Genomic DNA, 23,471 nt, shown 5'->3' with positions numbered 1-23,471 from the left:
CTCCCTTCGACTTCTAAGGAATTCTGTGCATAGAAATTTGAAGAGATGAAAATGACAAACAATTCAGTTGAAAAAGTGAATTCACACAAGAAATTGCAAATGTAGGTGTCACGGCCACTCTACAGCAAGAGCCCAGGGATGCCTCACTGAACTGAAGGTCACAGAGAGGCTAGGCTTAATCACTAGCAGATTTTAAGCAAATGAGCCAATTAAAGATGTTGCAAGATGCTGCAGGAATTCTCACAACTTCGATGATATAATCAGGCGCATAAAACTCAAAGGATATACGTGTACCACGCGGTATCAGGTCTCATTCTGTGCTGGGTCCCCGCCTGGTAATGAGGAATAATGTGTTGAAACCCTCTTTGTGGCCAGTTTTAGTAAACTGGATTCCCCTCACTGCAATGCTTTTGCTGCACAAATTTCTCAGGCGATGCCTAGACTAAATTGTAAGGGAAAAAACCCCGCCAGAGGTCAATTCTAGCAGAACCCAAAGTTTGCACAAACACCATTCAGACCCAACTAACAGGGGCACTTAGATCAAGGCTGCCAATTGACATAGACACAAAAGAAAATGTGTGCCAATGCAGTGCCTTCCAGTCTTGTAACTCTTTTAGAGAGAAAACAAGCACCGACAGTCCGCACCCATATTGTGGAAACATACATTTCGCCGTAAGCGTGAGACAAACTCATCTGCATCCTTGGAATTCGTTAAGTGCTGTGTTGATTCAGAACTAGACCCATGAGAAGGGGTTGGCAGAGGGGGCAATAACTATTACCCAGATCTCCTTGCTTTTTTAGAGCTCTGCATTTGACTGAAATGTATTTATAGATTTTAAAGCAAAGATGCCCTCTTTATTAATGATGAGGCAGCTAACTAGGCTAAAGGCACTAGATGGCGCCAGAGGCCGGATTTGCCACGTTTTCACTTTCCCTACAGAACATTGTATTGCAACTACGAAGGGCTCCTCTTCAGTTTACGTACCCAGGCCCCACTAAAGGCTTCTGCATTGCCTGTTCACACTCCTCACACTTCATAACATCTTGCCCTTTAGTGGAACTTGAAACCGCTCTTAAAAGCGTAATCAGTATCCCCGCCTCCCTAAGTAACCACATTGTTTCCCAGTGAAAAAATAAATGTCTGCCTTGTAAGTAGGTCACCTCTGCTCCTTATGGGGGTTTCCGATTGATGTTTCAGGGTCCAAATTTAGGAACTTCAGACACAAGACCACGCTGGCTAAAGTTCCAGGTATGTGCCTTATACGGCTCCTTACACTGGTATCAATAGCCAAGACGCAATGTTTTTACAATATATTGAGGGCCTCATTTATGAGACTCCTTGCCACTTTTTGTGACATTCCGTGGTGCAGAAGCCTGCGTGATATTTATCAGGCAGCACTAAGCCACTTTTTTTTACTTAAGCTGCCTGATAAATATCAGTCCCTTTAACGCGGTGTTCTGCGTTAAATGGGCGTGCAATGGGTGTTGCTGGCGGCGTTCCCAGCAACATCCATGGCCTTTTGACACTGCCCCAGATTTACGAGAAATTGTAAATCTGAGGCAGTGCCAAAAGCTTACGCATCCCCAGGGCAGGCGTAAAGGAGGCACAACAGGGAAACATATCTTTATTTCTCCTTGTTTTTCCTTTTTCTATGTGTGCTGCGGAAAAGCCTCCTGTGATTATTTTGGTAAAGAAAGGTTTCCCTTCCTGTACAAAAATAATGATCCCTGCAACGCAGGCACCCTTGCACCAGCGCAGGGGGAAAGGACAGGAATGCGCCCTATCTTATACATATATACATTCCTGCCCTTTACTTTTGCCGTAGGGAACCGCAGCAGGCAGGCCTGCTGCGGTTCCCTACGGCAAAACCTGATAAATGAGCCCCTGAGTTTTTTTTCCTTTGTGGCTCTACAGTGACAACCAAACCCGTCCTTGTATCTGCTATCTTGACAAAGCTGGATAATAGTAAGTTGTTTCATTCCAGTTGCTGGTGCACTTTTAAAAAAATATATTTCTGTAAAAACAAGACTCGGACTGACTCCCCTGCTTCTCCTCTCTACATTCTTGTAATTTTTTGCAGGTAACATAATTATTGCTTTTCCACGTGGAATCACTAAAAGATCCATGTTTGAAGCACACATTGACTCCTTCAAGGTAAATAAAGAGGTGAAGGAAATAAGGAGTGGAAATTGGAATACACGAAGGTGTAAGTGTTAACACAAGCACTCTCTTCTTCGTTTTGTTTCAGTTTTGATTTGGGTTCCAGGTCCTGAAGAGAACCCCCTAAAGAATATAGGGGTTCAAAACACGTAGACCTCGGTTTAAGACCAAACAAGTGCACATGGAATTTTTATCAGTTTAACCAGTATTTGCTTACAGAAATATCCTTTAATCAATGCACTAATTGATCAATTGAATGATACAGGTTAAACTGAACATGTAACTGTTTGGCCTCTGCTCAGATGTGCGTTGTATTATCCCCCTAAACAGACTAAGAGCAACTTGTGTAACAAATACCACAATCCTGCAGCTGCTTCTCCCCCCTTTTTGTTTTGAGTATTACTGTCTTTTGTGGATGTTATTTGTTAATTGTATGTGGAACCCCAACTCACACGTTGGTTTATTCTTTGAATGTAGCCTTGTTATAAATTGTATGTGTACACATTACATGAAATTTACAACATGTCTGTGTTGAGTTGTTATGTGGTCTACGAAATTATTAATAGATTTGAGAGAACTACAGTATCATAAATACTAAGAAATTGAGTTTTCTATTCTCTATTTTCGAATTTACTTAAAATGAAACAAAGAAACTCTTTTCAATCACAATGAGTGACACATTTGATTTGAGAAAGTCATTTCTTTATAAATCTTTACTTTAGTACTAGCATGTATGTTGTTGTTGATAGTTCATGGGGTTTAGCAGAACCTGGCAACCACTGCCAGGGTCCCACAACTGCACAGTAAGCACAATAGTACTGTCCAGCCTTCTGCCTGCTGCCTTCTTGATTTTAGTGCCACTTGCGTGGTGTCTTGTGAGATCTTAGGCAATTCCACATTGCATCCATGCCACACTGAGAACGCTGAGAAGGCTGTAAGCACAGCAATTGCATCAACATACATGATGAAGACATGATTAGGGTAGAGAAACACTGCACACATTTCATACCTCATAACCAGTGCTTAACTTGAGCCAGTGGTTTCCGGTGCTCAGCACCGACACTTAATTGTCAACACCGGCACTTATGACAGCTGCCACATGGTGGCACTGTTTGTGTTATTTAGGGAGGCATAGAACATCAGTTATTTATTAATTCAATATACAATAAAAACAACTGATACCTGCCGCCCAAGCCATTCTTATAGTTTTGAGAGGCCTCAAAAAGTCAGAATTGTCACACTAAGACACAGGTACTGTTATTGGCAGCGCTGGCATGGGCAGTGGGTGGTGCAAGCTGCAGGGGCCTCCTGATGAGGGCCATGGCACGTACTTTGGGCCTGATTTACAAGCCCCCTGCTCCTCTTTTACGCCACCATTGTGTCACTTTTGTGACGCAGTGGCGGTGCAAAAGATGAGCCATGGTGTGGGGTTTTTACAACTTGACTCATCTCCAAGATGCATAACGTTATAAAGCCCTGCGCCAGAAGGAGGCGTTCCGGCGCAGGAAAGCCTCACAAAAGTGGCTGAGTGAAATCGACAAGATTTCACTCAGTCACTTTTGGGCCAATGCTGCGTCGAAACCCTGCGCCTGCTTGAGGCAGGCGTAAGGATTGACAAAGCATTGTGGAGATAGGGCCCCCCAGAGCATTGCTGGAGCTGCGTCGTGCTTGTGACGCAACTCCAGCAATGCGCCGCTTTTACGGCACAGATGCGTGACGCATCTGTGTCGGTTTTGCCCCATGGTGCGCCGCACTGTATGGTTCGCGAATGTGAGGACGTCAATTTTGAATGATCTGGACAAAGCTGAGGGTGTGCTGCGGGGATTAGAGCAGCGTAGGCCGGAGCGGCCGGTCCTACAGGAGCAGTTGCTTGAAGCTAAGGAAATGGTGGCGAAGGAAACTGAGCGACTGCGGAGCTATGATTATAAGCTGTACACTGTCAAGGTTCATGCGGAAAGGGATAAAGTGGGTACTCTCCTTGCTAAGCTTACCAACCCGGAACCTAGGGGGTGTCCGATCATGAGTATAAAAACGGAGACAGGAGACGTAGTTTACTCACAAATAGCGGTTCTTACACGCTTTACATCTTACTACACGGCTTTATATGGATGCCAGCTGGAGGTGGAGGCCTCGGAGATAAGTGGTTATTTGGAGTCTGTTCCTTTGCCGGTGTTGGATGACGAAGATGCACAAGAGATAGGGGGACCCATAACGCTATCAGAGATTAAACTAGCTGTTAAACAGATGGCTAGAAACAAAACACCAGGGGTGGATGGCTTCCCAATTGAATTTTATGCGAAATTTATCGATGTATTAGCTCCCAGGCTATTGATAGTGTACTCGGAAGCGGGGCAGAGGGGACATTTGCCTGAATCAATGAGGGAGGCGCTGGTGGTTCCACTGCTGAAACCGGGTAGAGAAGCATTGGACGTGGCATCCTATCGACCCCTGTCCATGCTGACGGTAGATTATAAGATCTTAAGCCGTATCCTGGCTACCAGACTTCTACCATGCATGACCAGATTAGTTCATGGGGACCAAGCAGGGTTTATCCCTACCAGGAACACATCCATGAATATACGCCGGTTGATTCAGATACTGGATAGTGCCGGGGACTCACCTCATGGCCCGGTGGCATTGTCGGTGGACATCGAGAAGGCTTTCGATAGCCTTGAGTGGCAATACATGGATGAGGTACTAGTGAAATTCGGCATAGGGGACGGTTTCAGGAGGTGGACGAGAGTTCTGTATTCCACAGCTACAGCGAGGGTACGTCTGGGTCCGATTATATCCTCGGCCTACCCGGTGTGTAGGGGGACGAGGCAGGGATGCTCGCTGTCTCCCTTGTTGTTCGCACTGGCGATGGAACCTTTGGCAGCGTTGGCTAGATCAGGCGCTATGTATCAAGGGGTAAGGCAGGGAGGAAAGCTGCATTACATATCGCTGTATACGGATGACTTGTTGCTGTACCTAGCTGAATCTGGACGAGCGCTAGAGGGAGCAGTGGACATGTTATCCGGATTTGGTAGGATGTCGGGCCTTAAGGTGAACTGGGCCAAAACATGTGTTTTCCCATTGCAGAGGGGCACACCGTGCCCCCCCCTCGCGCTGGAGGTGGTTTGGGAGCCCTCCTGCTTCACTTACTTGGGTGTCCGCGTATTTCATGAAACCGCGAATTTATTGGAAGGAAATGTGGGGCGTTGCATACGCGCGTTGAGGGGTTGTATGGCCTTTTGGGCGTCCCTCCCCTTGTCTGTGCTGGGCCGAGTAGCACTGTTGAAAATGGTGGCGCTCCCGCGGCTACTTTATTATTTTAGGACACTGCCGGTCTGGATCCCGCAGAGAATGTTTAAAGAACTACGGATGATGGTGACTGGCTTCCTGTGGGGCAACGGACGGCGCCGAGTGGCCCTGAAAACCCTGACTAGGCCTAAGCTCGAGGGGGGGATAGCAGTCCCCGATTTTGAATTATATTATTTGGCAGCACAGCTGCAAATATTGACGCAACATGTGGCCAGGGAATTCAGGGGACCGGACCTCGACCGAGGGTTTGATGTTCAGCGACATGTCCTGTCCTACATAATCATGCAACGGAAACTGGATATGAGAACCCTCACGATGGAGGAAAGGACGCTCAGGCTCTATTGGAACAGGAGTCTGAAGAGAGCAAGAGCACCCGGTCGTACGCACCGGAGATCCCACTGGGGATGTTGACTGCACTGCCGCATGGGGGCGATTGGTCCCCGTTAGCTGAGTGGGAGGAGATGGGATTGCAGATGGTGGGAGACCTATACTCTGACGGAACATTGCTCCCCTTCCAGGCGTTGCAGGAACAGTTTGGCCTGCCTGATGGTCATTTTCTGCTGCACGCAGCAGTGATAACAGCGCTGCAAAAGCACTGGAAGAGAGGGCTGACTGAACCAGAAACGACTATGGCATGCCAATACGTGGTCATGGCTGCGGGCACTACCAAGGCGGTGACCTGCCTCCATGCTAGAATGTTAAACGAGGGACTGGAACCGCTACTGACATTGAAGGTCAAGTGGGAGGATAGTATAGGTAAGCCCATACCGGATACGGTCTGGGGACATATTTTGGGACGGACATGGAAGGGCACGAGAAATGCCCGATTCCAGCAGGTACACTTCTTCATTATCCACAAAGCTTATCTGACTCCGGAGCGGATTCAGCGGTACTTTCAGGTGCACGACGCTATGTGCCCAAGGTGCTTGGTGCCTGAGGCGGACCTAGATCACCTGTTGTGGGGATGTCCGAAGCTGAGGACATATTGGCCTGAGGTAGGGGAACTCCTGAACAAGGTTACGGACAGGGTGGTGGACTTCGACATGGCGGCGTGTCTGCTGCTCTGGTTCCCTCACACGAAGAAGACAAAAATCACAAGCAAATTTATGGACTTGGGACTTATGTTAGCTCAGAGAGAGATCACCTGGCACTGGAAATCTAAAGAGGGCCCCTCAGTGGGAAGATGGATGAGTGAACTATTGAAATGGGCTAGTAGCGAGGGTACCATTAGGATGCAACAGGCTGCCAAGACTGATAATGATAAAAGCTTGGAAATGGCGAGAGCATGGGAAACGATAGTTCAAGCATTGCGTGATTGTATGGTAGAGGATGGGGATGAAGCATAAGGACCAAAAAGGGCTCCATGAGATGTAAATGAGCAGAAGTTATACCCGATTAGTGGCGTGCTCCAGTTTTACTACAACTTACGTACACCCACTCCAGCAGCAGTTGGGGAGGGAGGGGGGGGGAGGGAAGGGTTTGGTAGGGATAGTTAAGCACACCGACACATTTACAGAGGGAGTTGGGTTGTGGGATCTGGGGAAAGGGCGTATTACTAGGGCCCCGACGGTCTGAGGTAGGAACTCGGGAGGTGAATATAGCATATCCCCAGATGGTCACCACCAAGACATGATAGGCCTACATTGCGATGGGAACTACACGCTGAAACCCTCTCCGCAAGATGTTTGGTTATAATTGGAGTTGCATGGGGGGCGGGCTTCTAGGGGGGTTAAAAGCGGATACCGAATAATGCTATTAACCGACCGCCCGTAAGAGGTGGGCACTGTAGCATCTCCTTGTATATTTGATTTGACACGCCGCCCGGCCTCCGGGATGTGGGCTAAATGGCTGTGTACGATTTTCCTAACGACACTTTTGTCATAGAGATGTTGCAAGTGTATTGATTGACCTGCTCGGAGGTCTTGTTTCTAATTCTGCAATAAAAACAATTTTAAAAAAAATGGTGCACCGCACTGTAAATGCGGCGCATCCAGGGTGGCGGAGCTGCGGTGCAAAATAACTGCCGCATCCCTGCTGATATTCAGGGATGCACCAGGTATTGTAAATCTGCCCTTTTATTTTTTACAAATTAAGCACTGCTTAACAGTAGTGTGACTTTCCCTCGTGCAATTCACCCCATTTAAGATGAACACAAGCCCTAATACTGGAGTTTACTTTGGCTTTTAAAATAACCTAATGTTATACTTTGTGTCAGTTTCTGTAAGACCATTAACTAGGCTGCGAATATGGGCAAGGAATAGCCACGTTATCTCCTTTTTAAACTCATCTCTGTGGCTTTGTGTTACATTGTAGCGCTGAGAAAATCATGAAAGCATGCCTCCTCCCCTTCATACTCCCTGACAGGTTGTACCTAGGAACATTTCCTCTTTATTCTCTCTAACAAATCTAAAAAAAAGAAATCATAGAAGATCTTCCCACACAGGAGTTGGATTGAAGGATGGTGGGGGAGAGAGGGCGGGGAGGTTGTGCATAATGCAATGTGTTCATCAAAAGGTTTATTTTTTATTCTTTCCTTATTTATGACCTGGCTTCTTGGGGATTTTTCCAATTTCGAAGGCTTGTGAAGTGGCATGTGTAAACGTCCCTCCCAGGGGAGTGGAAGCCGCCGCTAATTGAGGTATTGACGGCTCTAAATGAAGCGGAAACACACTCAGAAGCAGCAGCTACAACAAAAATGAGCGCCGCTGAGCAAAGCATGCTGGGACGTTAATGGCTTTCAATCGCTGCCCGTTCATGCGCGTAAGTATACGTTTAAGCACGGTGACTTGGGTCCATGGCAGCCCGCTATGGAACTAAAAAGCTGTAAAATATTCTCTTTTAATGTATGATCCCCGCGAACGAGCCGCGGTAGTTAGAGTTGAGCGCTGCTTTATCACTATCAGCTGCTTAATCATTTAGTTTGAGGTTATTTTTGAGTGATAAGAGCCAGGCTTGTGAGTTCGATTCAAAGAGGCTGTTAGTCAAATAAATGATATTAGCAGAAACAGTGGTTCCTGTGGAAATATGTAAATGATAATATTAGATTGCGCAATCGCGACAAGTCGACCATCACAGGTAAAGTGTAATAGAGACAGCGTCTTAAAATGATACTGGGTGCTGATGGATGGTTCGCTCGATTTTGTCGACGACGTTTTAACCCCTATAGGGATGTGGGGTCTCTTCAGGACCTATTGGTATAGGGACATCTGGAATACAAAGGGATGTGCCAGCATGACAAAAGTGCACCAAAGGGAAGTGTAAGGTGGAAGAACCGTACTCACATGGGTCCCGGCCGGGCATCAATGGAGGGGAGCTGGCAGGCAATGAGAATCCACCTGATAGCGGGGGGTGGCAAAATAGAAGACTGGAGACAAGACGATCCGTGCTGCTCAAAAAGTCCTCCAGAACAGTGTTCACAGGAGTAGATGATGTGGAATGATCCAATTGGCAATGTCAACTAAGGTTTAAGCAGTCACGACGATCCGTGAGCCTATTTGTAGTGGCAATTATGGGAGGATGCTACGCGTGCAGCCACTACGCATGCAGAAGGAGCCGCATCTTTCAGCTTCCACAGGTTATGGTCGACTTGTAAAAATATTGGAAACCAAACCTATATGTAACAATCAAGTCACTGTTTTCTAGGTTCCATGTTCACTGTGGACACATTGCACTGCTGTTTTGTGAAAACTGCATTTACAATTATCTACTACTGTTTGTACTGAAAAATTGAGCTGTGTATGGTTTTTCCCCTTCGAATATCGACTTAACCCTTACACATATTGCGATTGCGCAATCTAATATTATTATCATTTACATAGTTCCACAGGAACCAAATTTTCTGATAATACAATATTTACCCTGGTTCCTTGTGAGTAGGGTCTCCCTTGTTTCCTTTTCTGACTGTTTGTCAAATAAATGTCAAGGAAGAGATGGAGAGAAAACTTTTTCTCTCCCCTTGTTTCATCGAACGTGATCGCTTCTCTAGAAGTGGATCAGAACCTGAGAGAATTGGAATCATTGGACCGATTAGAAGTTAAATGGTGAGGGTAAACCCTCCAGTTTTGGAAAGGAATTCTAAATCTGGAGGTGAATCAGTGACATTCTCTCCAGATCAAGCACAGAATTTAGCTGTACAAATGGGCATAGAGATCATAGAGTGGAGGTAATTCAGATGGGGAGACTCCTTTGTTTTTCTTTTCTCTCCAGAAATTGGTGAATTTTCCTTTACCACAAACATTAACTCAGACCATAAATCATCACCTGATATTTTATCAATGATCTCCCCATTAATGGGCAGATGGCTTGATCCCGAATGTTTTCTTCTCAGATCATGTTAAATCCCTCTAAATTTCTTTCCTGTGCTACAATTGCAGTTTACTTTTATTATGGTATGAGAGAGTAGCATTTGCCTAGGGAGAAGTGTTGCTATTATGCATTAATGCCAGTGAAAATTATCCATGCTTTAGATCCACCAGTGCCGTTCGGAAATTGCACACAGTAAACATAAATATCAACCTGGAAGCCCACAGGGATTATTAGTAAGAGCATGGACCGCCTGACATGTCTTCAGAATGCTTCTTGCTAAGGTGTTCAGGTTGCTTCTTGCCAAGGTGTTCAGGATGCTTCTTGCCAAGGTGTTCAGGTTGCTTCTTGCCAAGGTGTTCAGGATGCTCCCGGTGGCCAGTAGTCGGACATACCTAGACTTGGTCATAAATATCATGCTCAATGTAGAGAAGCCCACCAGGTGTTTGCAGTGAGACTCCTTAGCACAGATTTTGGCAATAGCCATTATTGGTGCTACATCTGCTTCGTTTGATCCTTCTTCTGCCCCATGTAATCTCACTTGGTTGTTTAGGTAACTCTTTCAAATATATGTCTTGATTGTGGCTTTGCTGATCAACTCTTTCCTCTTGGGAGAGGTTGTTTCAAAGACTCTGATTGTTGTTGGCGTAAATACACATTCCATCGTAAAAACCCCAGAATTCAAGGCTTCCTTTACCTTGAAAGAGTCGTTCAGTGGTGCTGCAGCCAACTTCTGGAACTGCCTACCTCCACAACTGAGGTCTCCTTCAGGAAACTTCTCTTTCCTGCTTGAACTGTGAGCTTCTTCCCATAGCCCGCAGTTTTGTTTGTACTGCCAACTCTTCTGTCACCTAATTCATTCTACGGCGTCTTCTTTTGTTATGTGTGAAGGTCACCAAAACTTTTTAATGCAGCTGCATTAGAGAACAATGTTAAAGCCATAAAGCATGCCCCATCAACAGTCTTTCAATATGGGTGATGATATTGGACACAAATCTAAGATTTGAGTGAGAGAACAGTCAGGGTTAAGCTGTGTCATTGCATGAAGTCACCATTGACTTCTATGGCAGGTGTACTTATTGCAGCCATCGAAAGGCTGTTGTCAAGTGAGACCTGCTACTAGCACTGGATGACGCAGTAATGCTGGGGCACCTGCAGTGCTTGATGACAGTAAATATAGCAACATCAATCACAGACACACTCATAGATCCAAACAGCCATCAAGATCCTCTTGAAACTTTGGAGGACCTTGATGGCCGCACATATTTGAATGATTGGCGCCCTGATGAAGGAATTCCCCACTGTGGCATTTTTCCGAAAGGCGCGTCAGCGCTTTTTTCTGTATGGCTGTTGAGAGTGTATTTTTAGTTGGCTGTATCTTGATGGCTGTTTGGATCTATGAGTGTGTCTGTGATTGATTGTATGAGTGATCTATGTATGTAAAATGTTTTTATTGTTCCTTGATGCTCTGGGCTGACGCTATATGAATTATATAAGTTGCTATATTTACTGAAGTAATGGTGTTTTTTTACAAATATATATGACAGTAAAATGATTTAATATAACCAGCTGTTCTGTGGGCAATTGTTTATACTGGAACCTATTGGTCCCTTAGATTATTGAGAACTTCCCTTACATGTTGTTATACATTTTGACTTCCCTGGTGGGTCGTTCCCCCTTCCCGTATCCTTGTTTTAGGTTCAGGGTCCCTCTTCTGTTCTCCGTGCTTTTACAACACATACCTTTACAGCAAATTTTGTTGTAAAGGCATGATTGGAAAAGGTATATGTGTTGTAAGGATCACACCCCAGCCCCTGGCCCTGAACCCTAATACCGGCCTCCAGCCCTAAAAACACCCCCTACCCTGCCCACCCCCCTGCCCCCGGCCCCAGCCCTCCTTACCAAGCCGCGTCCTGGTCCTTCTGATCCCGAACCTTTCTGTTCCTCTCCTCACCCATCCGCTCGCATCTCAAGCGCTGACTGCCTTAACCACGCATATGTGTGGTTAAGGCATATGCATAGTTAAGGCAAGCGTGGTTCCGCTTGCGTGGGAACTGCACGTGTGGTTAAGGCCGTGTGGTTAACGCCCCGACAGCAATCTATTCGCGCTGGGTTCCCTCGAGGAAGATTCACTCGCCTCACCGCGCCGACCACTCCTGGGTCGGATCGCTTTTCTTACGGACCACGCGGCATTGAGTGCCTCTTCGCCCTGGATGTGCAATTAATTGACACCACGTCCATCTGGATCCTTAATCCCCGGAGCCTCCACCGACTCCCCAATCTCCGGATGCCCATCCGGGCACCCGAATCCCGTTCAGCTAAGTGGAATTCTCCCACTAGATCGGTTTGATGTCCACGGCCGACCAGCTGCGACCCTTGCACTGTCACCAACCCCTATAGTCCTGAAGATGATTCTAATTCTTATGGATCGAAACGCCGTCGACTCATCAGCCAGATCATAGGCGCCCCTTACACAGTGGTTATCCCAAGAATACCAAAAAAGGAAATAGCTCTGCTAAATCATATGGAAGCCACTTTGTTTTGTTTTTATTCACTGTATATAAGTATGCACCAACACCTTGCGCCGCCCACGCTAATCACTCTTTCACTTGTGTCGCCGTAGTGTTACTCACTTTTTCACTCGTGCACCTTGTACAACCTTGGGTTGTTATCCTTGAATTACAACTTGCAGTGCTGATAATTAACTGTAAATGTACTTGTTTACTCCATGAAAAATGTTTAGTAAAATGATGCTTTAAGCACCCTCTATAAATCAAATAGAGCCTCCTTGTTTCTCTTTGGATAATGTTCTCATATCCTTATTATTTGTCTTCAATTGTTACCAGTTGGCATATTGTTTTAGTTACATAGGCCCACATGCATCAAGCATTTTTGCAGTCGCAGACGGTGCGATTCCTTAAAATCGGCCGTTTGCGAATGCAAAAGTGCTTGTTGGGATGCATCATGCCATTTTAGAAGTCGCATCTTTTTTACGATTTCTAAAATTGCGTTAGCATTTAAGAAATCGCAATTGTGCGATTTCTTAAATGCTATGCATCATTATAGAAAAATATGCGTTTTTTTAAATTGGAAGTGCAAATTACCACGAAGTTCAACTTCGTGCGAAATTGCGAAATTGATTCAAAATGCACAAAAATGCATTTTTTAAACTGTAAAGTTACACACACACATGTCCTTAGGACATGTGTGTATGTAACTTATGCTGAAAAGTACATTTCAGGGGTGCATGGGGGGGTCCTTTGGACCCCCCCCTGCACCCATGAAATTTTCTAAGTGCCACTCGCAATTTCCATTGACTCCTATGGGCCTTTTGGCCCATAGGAATCAATGGGAATTGCGAAAATTAAGTTAAGAAATCGGTATTTCTTTGGGATTCGGTAAAAAATGCGATTTTTACCGAATCCCACAAGAATACCGAAAATATTGATGCATATCATTTTGCATTTCTTAATTTGCGATTCCTTATTTTTCGCAAATTAAGAAATGCAAAAAGACACAATGATGCATGTGGGCCATAGTTCTCTACCCCAATCCCAACAAGGTTGATGGGTCTTTACTCCTGTTTATTCATACAATATGTGTGGTTAAGGCATATGTATAGTTAAGGCAAGCGTGGTTACGCTTGCGTGGGAACTGCACGTGTGGTTAAGGCCGTGTTGTAAATGCAGTTGCCCACTTTTAGCCGACCACCCAGCTTACGAAGTGAACTCCCATCAGAACCGTTGCCAATCGTCGCATTAATGAGGTCAAACCCCATCTGTCTGTGATGGTCAACACATCCAACAGAGCGCACAGTGGTATGCACCATAGAATAAACGATGGACCTGGAGGAGAACCAGTGGTGTGTTTATTGTACCTACTTTCAATGCTGGAATATGCTTTTACCTTTTTTGTTAATAATTTTTTTTATTTTTAAACAAACTCCAAATGTCTGAAAGTGCCACTTTATTCCTCAAACCTTTTTGCCTTTCTGCCGGCCGTAGCACAGAGGAGACAATAAAGTAAATGATGAGATGAAAGCAACACACCACTGTGCGTAGCATTCTCCGCGTCAGTGTAAATGGTTCATCCATGCCCTAAAATAAAGGAAATCCTCCTCCACACAGAGCATAGGGGTATGAGTCGAGTCACCAAAATTAATAATTACACTAATTTTCTCAGAAAGACGTTGGATGTTTTTTGTACACCATTATCATAAATATAACTAGCAGTGATAAGCAATTTTTTTTAATTAACCATTTACTAAGAGTATTCACAGCCATTGTCTACATTTTGCACTAAAAATATAGATTCCAACCTTACACAGTGCATGGGGTAGTAGCTTCCATTGTAGGTGATTTGCTTCTGCAAACATTTGCATTTGCCAGTCTGCATTTACTCACATTCCCTGTTCAGTAACTGTGGCATGAAGGTAAATCATTCATTACCCTAATATGTTTTTTTTATCTGTCAGAAAACTGAAAGGAAACTGTGCTTAGTAGTAATCATAGTCGAGGGGGCTGAGGGTAATTCTTTGGATGTGGAAGTGGGTAGTCATTGGCCGTCAAACAGCCAATCAGCATGCAGTATTCTAATATTACACACAGAGCCAGCTTACATTAGAAGTCATATCGTGCCATAGAGAGGGGAAGTGTCATACGTTTAGGGATATCATCCTGGCGCAACCCAAGTCACTCACATGGCAACAACAATCTCTACATATTTTATTGGGATAAGTCCCACAGGAGGGAAAGTGTTCATTCGAGCATGGTAAATATTTGGATTAAAAACATGTGAGCATTCAGCTGGCATCCTCTGAGGAGGCAGAAAAAAGAATTCCCTGTTTGTGCATTCAACCGAGGCCAAAGGCAGGCCCTTCCTGCAGAGACAAACTAGCCAGGCTCTGGCAAACAACAGAGCTTGCTAACCATTTGCACGCCCTTTCCTGCGAATTACTCTGCATGATGAGAGCGCAGCAAGAAGCCGCTTGGGAAACAAAATGCCTGAAATCCTCGTGCCTGCAGGTATTGATGACCCTGCCGTTATCCTCCATTTTGTGGGCCTGCTTCGGCTGTACCATTAGTGGGGCTACCTCGTTCTATAATTAACCTGTGCTTTCACTGTGATTATGTAGGCCGTGGGTGGTGATTGTACTGAATATCATCATAGGATTTTCATAGAAACGTATGATCATGGCTGTGGTGGGACACTCGAAACCCAGCTTGAAATGAAAAACTGGAGGAGAGACAGGTGTCTTTGCTGTCACAGAGGAAGACAAGCATACACTGGGCTTTGAGCATGCTAAAGCCCCGTGCTACCCTAGTCAGCCACGGGGTGGCAGGAGAGAGCACACAGCAACAGGCATTGCTTTAAACGTCTTCAAATGCAAAATAACTATTGTTAGAGCAAAAATACCGATTTTTCTGATTAAGATAAAACTTCCGAAAATGACAACGAAATGTAAATGTGCACCTTGCACGTGTGTAGAAAAACAATATTGAGAACGAGTTCAGTTGAACCATCCAGCACCATAAGAGTGTGCTTGGATAGTTAGAGAATGGTAGACTCAATAGTCATAGTGATTTTGAGATACATTTTTTAAGTTGATTACTTATATTTCTAACAAAGAGATTATGAGAATTAAATATGAAAATTTAGCATTAGTGATATGATAACATATACTGGTGCAAAAATGTTATGCTACATGTTAGAGTTTTGAAATTTTTTGTAAGGATGCCTGATATTATATAGATTCTGGATTTATGAAAACAATTTTGGTTATGTGCCTTAAAACATACTTAGCATGTTAATACTTTGAGAATACAGTAGGTCATAATCACAGTTGCATATTTATGTGTATTAATCACTGACAAACATTACAGAATGTTTATATTTGATATATTTGAGTGAATTTATAATGCTTTTTAAGTTAAAAGAGGGGTTTTACACAAAATGAAGTATGAGTTTAAAAGATGTTTGAATTAACTTTTCTCCTAAGTCTGTGTCATTTCGAAAAATACCCTGGAGTATCATTTGTACCTTCTAAATAGAAGAGTGATCACACGGTATCACTCCACAGTGGACTGACAACAACGTCATGATGACAAATACACACTATAAAGACTATTCGATTTGGGAGGAGTGGGCTCGCCTGCTTCTTCGTGTTCAGTCTCCATTATCAGTTTTGGCAATCTGAAGACTCTTTGGCGATGCTCTTGAGAACTGTGGCGATTGCAATTGGTACATCTCTTCCTTGACTCTATCCTGCCTGCCGAACTATCTTATTTTTGCTATTGCCTTATGCTAATGAACTTAACTGCTGGACTATTTGGAACTGCCTGTTGAGTATCCAGACTTGAACTTACTGATTAAATGCACCATTCTCCTTTGCCTATACTTATGGACTTTCTCCTAGTGGACTTAAGCTTGAATCCTGTGTCCCTTTGATAGATTTCTAACTGGCCAACCTTTTACCATTGAACACCATTGAGTTGTGTAACAATAAACATCTGTTATTCAGCACCAAAATACCCCGTTGGGGGTGAACGAGCGCTTTACAAATACACAAGTTGTGTTATATTTACCTAATACAATAATTCATTTTTTTCCAAAGATCTGTTGTAAATGATTAATTTGACATTCAATGTTCTTTCTTTGAAACTGTGCTTGGGAGTTGGCTATCAATGAATGGTCGTCATGGGTAGACCAGCAGTGGGTTATCCTAGATTCCATTCCGTAGGATGACGAAGAAAGGTCCATCAGAGGACCAATGCCTCTGAGGGAAAGTATTGCAAGACGAAATTCAGCACTCTTATAGGCCCAGTGCTGGATGACTGTTTTCTGTAAAAAATTGCTTCCAATGCCACACTATGAAAGTGAGAAACCAAATGAACTCTGTTAGAAATGGGATTTTTGGTTGGCCAGAGCATGTGCCAAAGTCGGGCAGAAACCACCACTCTAGTTAGGATAAAGGAGTTACACTCTTAAAATAACCCCTGATCACCCCCTTGGTAGCTTGGCACGAGCAGTCAGGCTTATCTTAAAGGCAGTATGTAAAGCATTTGCACATAACCAACAGTTATACAGTGTAAGCTCTACAAAAGGACACCACACCAGTTTAGAAAAATTTCCAATATTTTTATACATTTAAGACAAAACCAAAAACAATAAAAATCCACAATACAGAACTTAAAAATCTTCAATTATCAAAATATGCTTGAAAAATAGTTCCTTGAGGTCGAAAGCTCAGTCTGGGGCTATCGCAGAGTCGTAAGCAAACAAATCCAAACAGTTCTGGCTGACTGCGGAGTCGCGGGCCAGCTACGGTGTTGGGAAGAACCTCAGACAGTTCCTTTTAGAAATGCAGGGTGTCGGCGACCTCTTGTAGAGCTTCCGAAAGAACGGCGTCCGCAGGCGTCCGTTGCGGAGGTAGGTGCAGTAGTCATCAGGGCCCTTGAAGTCACACGCGTTGCAGGTCGAAATCTCCTCTGTTGAAGTCAGGAGCGCTGGCGTCGGGTGCTGCGGTACGAAGTGCAGCGGTGCCCTCAGGTCACGGTGCGAGCAGCGGCTCGGTAGCGTCATCAGATGGTGTCGTCGGTGAGACCAGGGTCTCGGTACGAGGTGAAGACAGTGCTCGTTGCGGTGCTGGCAGGTCACGGTGCAAGCAGTGGCATCATGGTGGCTGAAGTGCTGTCGTCGGCTGACAAACTGGAGTCGATGGTGCCGGCGTCGGTAGGCCAAGGCTGCGGTGTGGGATGAGGGCGGTGTGTCATGTAACTTTACGAGCGGTGCCCTCGAACCACAGTGCAAGCAGTGGCGTAGATTGCCGCATGGAGCGGGGTCGTCGGGGATAGCAAGGCGAGGCGGTGCGGAGTGCGGTGCCCACCGGTCACAGTGCGAGCAGCAGCTCGGTGGCGGTGTGAGTAGGCATCGTCGGTGAGACCAGGGTCGCGGTGTGGCGTTGCAGCGGTGCCCTCTGTGGTGCCTTCAAGACACGGAGTCAGCAGCGACTCCGTAGATGGCGCCAGTTTGCTTTTCCCTCTGTTGAAGCACAAAACACAAAGTCCCCAGTGCTGAGGGCAGAAGAGCTTGAAGTCTTTGCTGTTCCTGAGACTTCTTGAACAGGGGGCAAGCTCTACCTCAAGCCTTGGAGAAACTCACAAAAGTAGATTGCAGAAAGTTCAGCCCAGCCCTTTCACTGCCCAAGACAGAAGCAGCCACTGCAGGCCAACACGGCAAAGTGGTAGTCCCTTCTCACAGCTTCTCCAGCTCTTCTTCTTCTCAGTCTTCTTCATCCAAAAGAGTTCTAAAGTTCAAGGGTGTGGGCCCCAATATTTATATCTTAAAATCCTTTGCTTTCTTAGACAGAGAGTGTCTGTGCCCAGCCAGAACCAGTTCTTCCTTCTCTGGTGTGACTTCTAGGCAGGAGGTGGAGACGGCATGGTCAGGGGCAGACCAGGCGCTTTGAGGTGCAAGGAAATCTCCTCCCCCTTCCTTAATTGCAACCCAGGTCTATTCGGCCCTTTCCTGACCCACCTAGACTATCTGGATCCACTCTTGCTCCCCAGCCTTCTGTCATTCAAAACCGAGACAGACAATCCACATTCCAGCAGAGGCACACGGGATAACTGAGCAAGAAAATACCTACTTTCTAAAGTGGTATTTTCAAAAAAAGAATGTAAAAATCACCTTCACTAAAAGATGTATCTTTAGATTCCGAGTTCAGGTATACTAAACTTTATTTTCCTACCTCATTCCCTGGGCCAGTTATGTTTATAAGATGTCATAAGAAAACTCCCTATTCTGTCCTATGGGGAACAGGTAGCCTTGCAATAGCGAAAAACGATATTGGCCGTAATTCACTATCAGGACATGCCACACATACCAGGGCATGTCCTGCCTTTTACATACACTGCACCCTGCCCACAGGGGTACCTTGGGCCTACCTTAGGGGTGGCTGGCATGTAAGAAAAGGTAAGTTGAGGGATTGGCAAGTGTGTGCACTGGCCAAGTTGACATGGCAGTTACAAACTGCGTGCAGACTCCGCAATGGCGGGTCTGAGGTACCTTTTCTGGGCTACTCATGTGGGTGACACAATCAGTGCTGCAGGCCCACTAGTAGCATTTGATTTGCAGGCCCTGGCTCACTCAGTGCACTCTACTAGGGACTAACAAGTAAATCAAATATCCAATCATAGAAATACCAATCCATAACACAATTTACCACAGGAGCACTTGCACTTTACCACTGATCAGCAGTGAGAAAAGTGTGCAGAAACACTACGCCAGCAAAAACAGAGTCAAAATAGGAAGGTCCAAAAGCAATAACTCAAGGGAAACACGCCAAAAGATGCAAAGTCTAACAAACTCTATTTATACAGAGCAATCACAACATGATGTTTTTGTACCACGAGCCCCCACTTCTTTACTCTTGTCGCCATTTCAAATACCTTTCCTCTGGTTGCCGAGGCTAAGCCGGAACTCTGACGGATTTAAGTGTTACAATGGGCATTCCAGGACACTAGAGGTACCGCTGTCATATTTTCCTGGATTCCAGGATCCTTTGTGTCCAGACAAAGTTGGGAAGAGTGATGTGGGAGAAACCAAATGGGGGGTGCCCTTAGAGCTCCGGTGTCCAAAGTAGATCCAGGAGGGTAGTGAATATACACACATTTTAGGATTACTGTTGGCTACATAAATTACTTCCAATTTGGTTCACTGTAAGCAAAGTTAGCGGATGTTGATATCCTGACAGTCTGGCAAGGATCCTGTTGTCCATGGCCAAGTTCCTCATCAAGGAGAATGATACTTTTCTGAGTGGTGCTTTATCAAACTATTCTCTAAGCAACAGCTGAACAACAATTTTAAATACCACAGAAACGCTGCTGGGGTGCTGTAGGGCAGAGCTTGGCCTTCCCTAGCCCAACAATGACAATCATCATGATGCCCCAAAAAGAGAGAAATCTGGATCTCTGTTTCAATCAATCAATTTGCATTTGTAAAGTGGAACACTGTCACCCCTAGGGGTTTCTGGGCAATGTGTCTCCATCGAAGAGCCAGGTCTAGAGTCTCTTTCTGAAATCAGCCAGTGAAGAGGCTGTTCAGAGCTGCAAGAGGTGGTTGTTTCAGGTCTTGGCAGCGATGTAGGAGAAGCACCGAATGAAGGTTGTGTGTGCAAGGGTGAGTGAAAAGGAGTGCAGGTGTCTAGAGGGATGGTGGAAGTTCAGTCGATGGTTGAGGTAGGCAGGTCCTAGGCCCTCTCCTTAGACCAATGTGTGATGTGTTTCAGACTTCTTTGGAGCAATACAAAAGCAGACACCACTCAAAGCAAAATTTAAGCCTACATAAGCGTGAGACGCAAGGTGACAGCTCCTATCCTTCAAGACAACAGCAGTCTCCAATGTAAAAGCGACCCTATTCAGTGACGTAGCCATTGTGGCACAGGCTTTAGTGCCTGAAGGAAACAGGAAATACAGCAATAATCGTGTTTCAGTGGTTCCCTCTGGGCTCTGGTACCAATGCACCTGCTGCACCAATGGAAGACTAATGAGGATGTAATTCTCTTCTCACGTCTACAGCTTACAATTTTCCCCAAACATCTAAAATTTGTAACAAGACTCCAGCTGATAAATGTGATCATTGCTCAAGGATAATTCCAGATTTCCAATATTTTGCAAGTATTCTACTTATTATCTCTGCATATATTTTGCCTTCAGCAACCTTCAGACCTAAGGGGTTTTCTGCCCTGATTTCTCTGATTTGAATATTGCCCTTCCGCTGATGCAGCCTGTTTCCCAGGCGTGTGCAAGGAGGGCAGTGCAGGGCTCCCTCCCGGCAGTACTTGCTTTGGATATCCACAGGAACGAGGCTGTGCACCTCATTAGGCAGCAACAAAGTGTCTTATGCAGTGGTTGGTATGGGAAAATGTCTCCTTATTTGACCCAAGCTGCAGCTAAAATGATTGATTGTGTGGTGCTCTGGTGTGTGAGAAGAGGCTACTTGTCTGGGTATGCTGCAGTTTGAGCCGATACTCATTTCAAAAGACAGTGTCATTGTATTAGTCTGTATGCTGGCAGCAGGGCCGGACTGGCTGTGGCGGGCACCGGGCATTTCCCCAGTGGGCCGCCAGGGTGGGGCGGTTTTGGGCCTCTAGGGGCCGATTTCGTTACAGGGATGTTTTTGCAGCCTAACTGCAATATTGGCCCTGTAACAAATTTGGCCGGAACCGGCCCTAGCAAAGAGCTCAGCTGCCCCATAAACCCTGGTCGGGGGGGGGGGGGGGGGGCGTTGGCCGAGCAGTTTGCCAGGGCCGGTTTTGGTTCCCAGTCCGGCCCTGGCTGGTAGTCCCAATTATGAAAGACTGCAATAAAAACACAGGTACACAGAGTTCTGTTATGAGAGCTTGCACCACCTCGTTGCAGAATTAAAAGCTGCAGCTTAGTAATTAAAAAACTTAGCGTCAGATCCGAAGAAACATGGACGTTAGTCCACTAAAATGCCTGGGGTAGCGGAAGTGACATCACACACCCTTTGAATTACATTTTCACTCACACACACATGCTTACACATACACACACATTCACACACTCTCCCTCAAATACTCTCACCTGCAAGTATACACACAACCTATATTGAAAGGCATTTCATTTTACTTACCTCTGCTGCCATGGAGGGTGATATTCCAGCTAATTATACTCCACTTTTAATACACTAATACTGAATAACGCATTATGATTCACTAGTAGTGTAATCACAGATTGACAAAAAACAAAGAGGGTGTACCCGAACCGACGTCTATAAGGATGGGCTGTCCCTGTGTTCCAGGCACTGATTTTGCCACATCTGAGGCCAGGGCTGACAAAGGCAGTGCCGCAAAGGCAGTGCAGGGGGTTGCAGGGGGCAAGACAGGGGTCACAGCTGCGACCACTGGGACCTCTAAATGACATCTGTGTGAAGAATTAACAATGAGCATTCAAAGGCACGCCCATATGTTGTGACCTAAAGAATACTTTGGTTGTGGCTGATTGTGTTTAGTGAGCTTAAGTCAGCCACGACCAATGTACTGCTCAGAACATACGTAGGTTCCTCTGAATCAACAACCTGCGCCTGTGGTAAAAGTGGTCGACGGTTGCGTTGGAAGTGGTTACAGATCCCTAAATAACGCTGACGTGACCATTATTAGTATTATTATTTTTTTACATAAACTCGATACTGGGATATAGAGCTCTGTTTGCAGTACAGGTGCATGACTACATTTGGCAGTTGCACATGCATATTGTTTAATTCTCATATAATGACTGATATTGTTTCTTGCTAATAAGAAACGACTCATATCATGAGTTTAAGTCCACTGAGAGAGGAATATCTAGCGAGGTACAGGCTATTAGTTGATGTACTCAGGGCCACGAAGGATCTGGCCCAACTTGCACCTTTTCAACGTGGCTCGCATGACTGTGACAAATGGGAGGACAGTAGGGAACAAGCCTTGGCAAATGCAACAAACAGGTTGCAGGAAACAATGCTTAGCTGTAGACCAGCAAGGTCTGAGGGAATTACCCAGCAAGGGTAAGTCAGGGCCGGCCCTCAGCAAGCAGGAGAGCCAGCAGTAATCGATGGGGACTCGAGAAGGACACTCTGGAGGCCCGACAGGGAGTTTCAGGTAGGCCTCGGCAGCACACAGAAGATGGTTGCCCACGTCGCTTGAGAAGCAGGGAGGACACTGCTCTTGGGGCTGTGTGGTACTAGAGGCTGAGGATTTTTAGAGATTGAAGATCTTTGGTCAGGAAAGCCAACAAGTCTTGGCAATGGCAAACAGACGCAGTGCACAGGGATGTGGTTCCAGTCGACTGGAGAGGGATTACAGTCTCTCACGCTGCAGGGAAGACTGGTTAGGCCTCTAGACAGCCAACAAACTACCACTTGTTTTGTGGAGCTCGAAGGTGTCTGTGGGACAGCAGGATCCATAAACCGGTCGTCATCATCAAGGTACCTGCGGATGCAGGGGAGTGACTCCTTCACTCCAAAGGAGATTCCGTCTTGCTACTTTGATGCAGGCAGAGTCATGGGAGACTCAGGAGGATGCACAGAAGTTGCAGAACTTGGAGACAAAGTTACAATAGGAATCTTCCTACCAGAAGGAGTCTTACCTCGGTCCAGCAGCAGAGTTCAGTGACCAATACAAGAAGAGTTCTGAGACAGATCTTCAGATGAAGCCAGACGGTTCTTGAAGATGAAGTCCAGATGAATCAAAGGATCCACCCTCAGGTGAGCCCTTAAGTAACCCAGGAAAGGGGATGGACGCCTTCTGCGGTGGCCCACCTATCGGTGGGGGGGGTTCAGGGACGCTACTCAGGTATATTGACCAGTCAGATGCTGCCAGGGGCCTCTGCCCATCTAAGACTCAAGATGACAGATTCAAGTGGCTACCTGGAGGAGTTCTGAGCACCTCCCTGGGGAGGAGCGAGACAGGGGGGTGGTCACTCCCCTGTCATTTTTGTAGTTTTGCACCAGAGCGAGAGCCAAGGGCTCCTGTACTGGTGGAAACTGGTTTATGCATGGAGGGCATCAAATGTGCCCTTCAAGGCAGTCTGAAGGTGCTCAGAAGAACACCCTAGCCTAAGGCACCTGTTTCTAAAGTAGAGGTTTGCAGGAAATCCTTTGTTCTGGCTTCCCCTGCATGAGTTAAGCTAAGCAGCAGGTGGGCAGA

At 45.7% G+C, this 23,471-nt stretch overlaps 1 protein-coding gene across 1 annotated transcript in view; it reads right to left on the bottom strand.

The window, feature by feature from the left end:
- Positions 1-23,471, bottom strand: part of DSCAM (DS cell adhesion molecule) — a 959,122-nt gene that overhangs the window by 339,884 nt on the left and 595,767 nt on the right. The window lies entirely within an intron of this gene.

Source organism: Lissotriton helveticus, chromosome 8 (genome assembly GCF_964261635.1).
Source record: "Lissotriton helveticus chromosome 8, aLisHel1.1, whole genome shotgun sequence".
Classification (NCBI taxonomy): Eukaryota; Metazoa; Chordata; class Amphibia; order Caudata; family Salamandridae; genus Lissotriton; species Lissotriton helveticus.
This window is presented reverse-complemented; position numbering and strand designations above follow the sequence as displayed.